The sequence below is a fragment of the Solanum stenotomum genome, unplaced genomic scaffold (assembly GCF_019186545.1).
Source record: "Solanum stenotomum isolate F172 unplaced genomic scaffold, ASM1918654v1 scaffold14630, whole genome shotgun sequence".
NCBI classification, from domain to species: Eukaryota; Viridiplantae; Streptophyta; class Magnoliopsida; order Solanales; family Solanaceae; genus Solanum; species Solanum stenotomum.
In genome coordinates this window covers 94,209-100,843 of record NW_026023138.1, presented here as the reverse complement: position 1 = coordinate 100,843, position 6,635 = coordinate 94,209, and the positions used below count along the sequence as shown (strand labels likewise).

At 29.6% G+C, this 6,635-nt stretch overlaps 1 pseudogene; it reads right to left on the bottom strand.

Moving 5' to 3' along the window:
* The window catches only part of LOC125850170 (uncharacterized), a 15,936-nt pseudogene extending 11,226 nt beyond the window's left edge, over positions 1 to 4,710 (bottom strand).
* Positions 4,711 to 6,635: the final 1,925 nt, after the last annotated feature.

Here is a 6,635-nt window from a genome sequence, read left to right as displayed (position 1 = left end):
AATTGACTAATTTATAAGAAATCATCCAATAATATTGAGGAACTAATTATATCAAGAACAAACATTATGATTAAAAATATGTAGAAGATAAAGGTTATTAAAGAGTAAGAATTTTACAATATTTCAAGTTCTTAATATATGTGACACACGAATAAGTTATCTAGTATATAACAAAGAAGAAATAGAAGAAGAAGAGGGAAATCTTGAAGAACAAAGGCATTGTTAGTTGAGAAGTTATGAATCTCAAAATTTGTTGATACATGAAAGACATAATGCTTACCCTTTATATGGTTTAGGCATAATACATGACCCTTAACTTGGTTGAGCTGTCAATTATGACCTTTAACTTTGGGTGTGCTCAAGTAGATACTTAAGCTAGTATAAAATTAAACAAATAGACATATTCATTCTATATGGGATCCTACATGACAATTTTGTTTACAAAGTGGTGTCCTACGTGTATTATATATGCCTTGTCGGATACTGTGTCTACTTGTTCAATTTTAAGTTGAAGGTATTATAGTAATTTAACATTCAAGTTAGGAGTTCATCCTTTTAAGGTAGTATATATATATGTATATATATAGAGAGAGAGATAGATAGATATTATCACGTAATTTTACCTATTGCTTCTTAACCTTTCACATTCTTTATTCATAAAAGTTTAAATGTTTCTATATTAATACTTATCTATTCTTTGCTAATGGTTAATACAAGAAAAAATTGGAGAGTCCCTACTATTATAACTACTGCTACTTGTAACCTTTCTTGATTCTTCTAAGAGTCTTCTTCTAATTACTTTTAGTTGTTTTTATCTCTTATAATTTTGTCTAGCTGGTGCCCTTCAGAATAACAAACATGTGACTTGGTTTGTTCAGTATTCTTTAGTTGTTCTTTCTTTGTCCAAAACAATATATTTCAAAATATTTTCAACTTTTTAAAAATATAATTAAAAAAAGTTTTTTAAAACTTAATTAATGAGATCGTTTTATGATTTACTAGCTCTAGAATAATCAAGGAACACACATTTGAGAATACGAGGGGCTATTATCTTTCACGTGATAAATTTGGGTGTTCATGGACAATGACATGAAAGAGCAAGAAAAAGTAGCTGTTACTGGCAAAATAATGAATAGTAAATAGGTCATCAAATTGAGTATCTTTTACTTTACTTGCACATGTACAAACACAACAGAGAAAGTGACAATTGACTAATTTATAAGAAATCATCCAATAATATTGAGGAACTAATTATATCAAGAACAAACATTATGATTAAAAATATGTAGAAGATAAAGGTTATTAAAGAGTAAGAATTTTACAATATTTCAAGTTCTTAATATATGTGACACACGAAAGTACTATAAGTAATAATAATTGATAATTCAAAATGTTTAAAAGATCTATAAAATATTTACGGTCAAAGATAGACTTATTTGAATCTCGAAATCCGAAAAGTGCCACATAAAATAATATAGAAAGAGTACTTTTTTTTTCATAAAAATATTTTCTTCAATACCAAAAACACCCGAATCCTTTTCTAATTTTCTTCAATACCTCTATTTAAAGTGGAGTAATTTAGTTTCAATTTCTCTTTATAAGGAAATTAATGAAAAAGATGAAATTTGAGTTATCAACAAAGTTGTTACCATGAAGAGTGAAGCTAATCATAATAAGATTATACTACCTCCGTCTCATATTAGATAGGCATCTTATTAGAAGTATTTGTCTTATATTATTTGATCACTTATTAAATCAAAATATAACTAATTTTTTTCCCCATTTTACCACTAAAATAATATGAATTTGGAATTTAAACAAATTTTGAAGACCCAGATTTTTTCAAGAGACTAATTAATATGAACAAAAAGTAAAATAATAAAATTAATCAATCTATTAATAATTTATTAATAACCATGTAAAATAGAAAATGTCAATTTTTATTATAAAGTCAGTAACACGTGCATTTTGAATAAGTTATTCCGATTTTTTAAACCACATCTTTGCAAGGGGACTTTAAGTGAAACGTGGCATGATGGATACCTATGACTACGCTTGGTAAACTAGAGTCCCAAGTGACAAATCAAGAGCAAGGAAAAGTCCAATTTAATTTGTCCTTTTAAATTTTAAATTTTATTTTTCACCCCGCATCCTTAGTTATGTTGAAACCCGACTAAATTTTGAGTCGTGTAAAAAAAAAACAAAAAATAAAGGATATTTATTCATGCAAATGTGCTTTTCAGACATGATACTTAATAAGAGCCGATTTGGATTGACTTTACAATTTTGGCTTATTTTTATCAGTTTACCTTAAAACTATTTATAATTTTTTTAAAAAAAATTATTCAAATACTATAAAACTGCTTAAAATTATTTTAACTTTAAAATACTTAAAATAAGTCAATGCAGAACACATGTTGATGCCATTCTTCTTATATTAAGTGTTTCATTGATTTCAATGTAAATATTTATTTTCCTGACTTTATAAGAAATTAATGAAATTTATTCTGATACACTTTCAACTCATCTGAATAGAAGTTTCCATACACACCGTCAAATAGTAGTTATAACTTCATGATTTATTGAGATGTTTTCCATTTGACTATTTAAGTAAAGATTTGAATTTACGTGCATCTTTCAAATTTAGACATTCAACGTATAAATCTTAGTGTCATGCTAGACCATGAATTAGTTTGGAGTCGTTTCTAATTTTAAGTAGTGTATTACGACTAGGGATAGTCTCGAATTAAATGTTCCTATTTCATAGAGTATTAGAGAATGCCATAATTAAGCATGATACGTATCTTTCATTATTTGCAAACAAAGGGAATTATTATAAACTCTAATAAGCTAAAGGAACTCGAAATGCTTCAACATTGCCTGACCTTGAAAATACAATCTACAATAATATATAGATCAAATTAATTATATATTTTACATGTCAAAGTAGTACTTCCATGTCCTGATGAACTCGTCATCGAATCCTAAAGCACGAATTTGGCTATTGATAGAGTTATATATCAATAGTCAAGCTAACAGTATTGGCGTAGCCAGAAATTTCAGGAAGGATATCCAAGTTATAGTCATTTGGTTACCTTTTGTTTTTCAGGAAGTTTTTTCGCCAACATCTGAGTTGTCTGATAGTAATGAATACTTATCTCTTCCAGATTCTTGTTAGAGTTTTGCCCTGATTTTCTTACCATATTTGAGTTTTACTTTTTCCAAAAGAAAAATTATAATTCACTTTCATATTTGATTTATTCTTTCCTTAGAGGAAAAAATTGGAGATCTATAAATTGAAGATCCCTATTCTCATAACATCCACAATGTAGTCATTTAAGAGTATTGTTTATGGAGAGATTTTCTCCAAAACATATTTATGATTTTTTTTAATATTAGTTTTCAATACGTAGATCGCTTGACAAACCATATTAATAATATTTCTTTAGTATGTTTTTATTTGTCGTCTAATTTATAATCAACCATTTGATTTGCAATTGTAATTTTCCTTTGGATTTGATGTAGCTCACGTGAAGCTTTTGATGCAGAAAATGAGGGGACTGGGTGTCCTGTTGTCCATTATTGTATGATTGGTAATTTCTATTGGAATTTAATGGCAAAACTTCAGCACAGTTTCATAGGTAAAAGATTTGAATTTTAGCAAAATTCACCAGTAGAGTTTTTAAACTCATCTGTAAAAAGATTGGAACTCCCAATATATTATACACATGTACATTTTCACCATATATAACATCCCAAAATAAGATCAAGACGAAAAATAGCCTCATTCTTTTTGAATAAGTTTTATTAGGCAATACAGTACAAGAAAATCACATAATTCAGCATGAACTAATGAGACATGATATGTCTTCATTAGGACTTTCATGCAGTTTTGAGGAACTTATTTATTTGCAAAGACAAATTTACAATATATAATCGAAACAACGAAACTCTAGTATGTTGTAGACACAGTAACATTGTAAGGATCACCAAATGTTGCAACATTGCCTGGCCTTGAAAATACAATCTACAAAGGTAAGAAGCAACACTTGATCAGTTGTTTTCCTTCACAAATTTGGTGAAATAAATAAAAGTTTGTTCTCTCAAACGGCTTAAGCTTTTTTAATAAAGTCGTTCAAAACAGGATACTCAAAATTTATATCATCTCTAATTACTTAAATTTTTAGATGATCTAGTTAACATAATTTAAAAGATTTATCATGGAACTGAATTTTAAAATTTCAAAGCCGATTAGCCCGGATGGGGTATGACAGCCCATATTGACAGCTCTAATTAAAACTAATTAAATGATTTGATCATTTTATAAGCTTACTCAAACACCCTCTAATCGTACTTACCCTGTTGAGGACCATAAAGCCAAGGTCAAGATCGATGTCATTGACAATAACGGCTTAGTGTCACCTAGCTATAATGTCACCTACCAATATCAACTTGTCCAAGTTATTAATTAAAACATTTTTTTTAAAACCCCAGGATAACCGCAACCGCTACAACCTCTGCAACAGTCTCTGCCTTTCGGGTGAGCACTTTGTGTGCACTGGATAAACCCCTCACTATGTAATAGCCTGCCAACCACACAGGAGATGTAAACTGCACTAGGCAAACCCTATGCGACAGACTCAACTCAGAAGACATTGAAGGGGGATCGATCCCGGGTCGGATAACCACCCTCCAAACCAACTGAGCCATCCCGAAGGACTCATAATTAAAATGTAATGACCCGGAAGGTCATTTTTGGTAATTTCAAAGTATTCGTTGACTTTAGTTAATTAGTTGATGGGTAATTGTGTATAATTGACTTAATCGATAGTTAATGGGCTAAAGTGATCATTTATTTAAGATCATATACCATTTGTAGCATATAATTAAACTAGTAAAATTATCCGCGCTTCGCGCGGGAATTTAATATAACGAAATTTATAAAATAATACTTAAAACCTATCAGACATTAAAACTAAAACACTATATTATCTTACATACAAGATTACGTAGTAACAATATTCTTACACCTTATCATATATCTTTAATAACATAAGCATAAATTAATGACTGTAAAAATACATACCAGGATTTGTAACATAAGCAATGGTGTCAGTGAGCCACTCAACAGGAGCAACGTACACAAATATTTAATTGTGAAGAAGAAGAAGACATTCAAAATTTTCGTTGTTTTAAAATGAGAGGAAATCCCTCTATTTATAGACAACAAATGGTAGTGTGAATAAATATTTATTGTGCCTTATCAGAAATGTTACAACTATTTGAAAAAGTTGCAACCCTTCGAAAAAGTCACAACCTTTTATAAAAGTCACAATTTTTCATAAAAGTTGCAACTCTCCGTAAAAGTCACAACTTTTCATAAAAGTTGCAACTCTTCATTAAGTCACAATTTTTCATAAAAGTCACAACTTTTCATGAAAGAAGAAGACTAATTTTGGAAATAAATAAATTAAAAGGGAATTCTGGTTTGTGGTGGCGCCACGTAAATGGGGCCTAAGGTTCTCTTTTATATATGGTATATGATATGATTAAATTAGTGAAATTTACCACTTTGAATTATACCTAATTATTTTATTTAGAAACAAAAAGGAGATAGGGGAACGACGAAGGAGACGGGTAAGAAACAATCTGAAACTTGTGATATTTATATACTTAATGCTTGAAAATTGTTCACTGTTAATATTATTATTTAATGAAAGTTGATAGGTATTTGGAAATTTAGCAAGTTTTGACCGTGTGTAGCATGTACTGTACTCCCTCCGTTTCACAAAGAATGACCTCCTTTCCTTTTTAGTCAGTTTCATAAAAATGACTTCTTTCCTTTTTTGGTAACATTTCACTTTCTACTTTCCACGTGACATGTTTAAGACGACAAGATTAAGGACAATTTTGTACATTTGACATAACTTTAATTTAGGACCACAAAATTCAAAAGTCTTCTTTAATTTCTTAAACTTCGTGTCAAGTCAAACCAGACCAGTCTTTTTGAAATGGAGGAAATAATATTTTAGTTTGGGTGGGGACGAACTGATAAGAACTTTGATTTTTGTTTGTTAGCGAAATGATTCCAGGGAATTGAATCACCAAGAAGTAGGAAATCATTAGAATCAGGAATTATAGATGGGGATTTACATGAAAGATTTTGACAGTGGGGTTATGATGTCGCCGCCACTGATTTGTTTTTGTAATAGTGGCTTCCAAATTAATAATATTAGTCGTTTATTATATTATAAATTCAGTTTTTAATATATTGAGATTAATTATTAGGTGTATGAATACCATTTGATTTAGGATATTGGGAAAACCGAATTTAACCCTAGACTTGAAACTTGAAAAATATGATAGTTGAAATGTTAATTGGCATCAAGATTTACAAACTTGATTATACTGGGTGAATTTTTGGGTCAAGGCTAAACACATAGTAATATGAGTGTTGTTAGTTTTGAAGTCTTATTGTGGTTATGTGTTTGGGGGTAATGAAACTTAGTGATGTGTTTGGGGGTAATGAAACTTAGTGATGGATTGACTTGTCCTCATTGATTAATTCTAATGATGAAAAATGGGTAATAAAAGGAAATATGATTAATTGTTTGTGTGTGATGTGTTGAGAATGG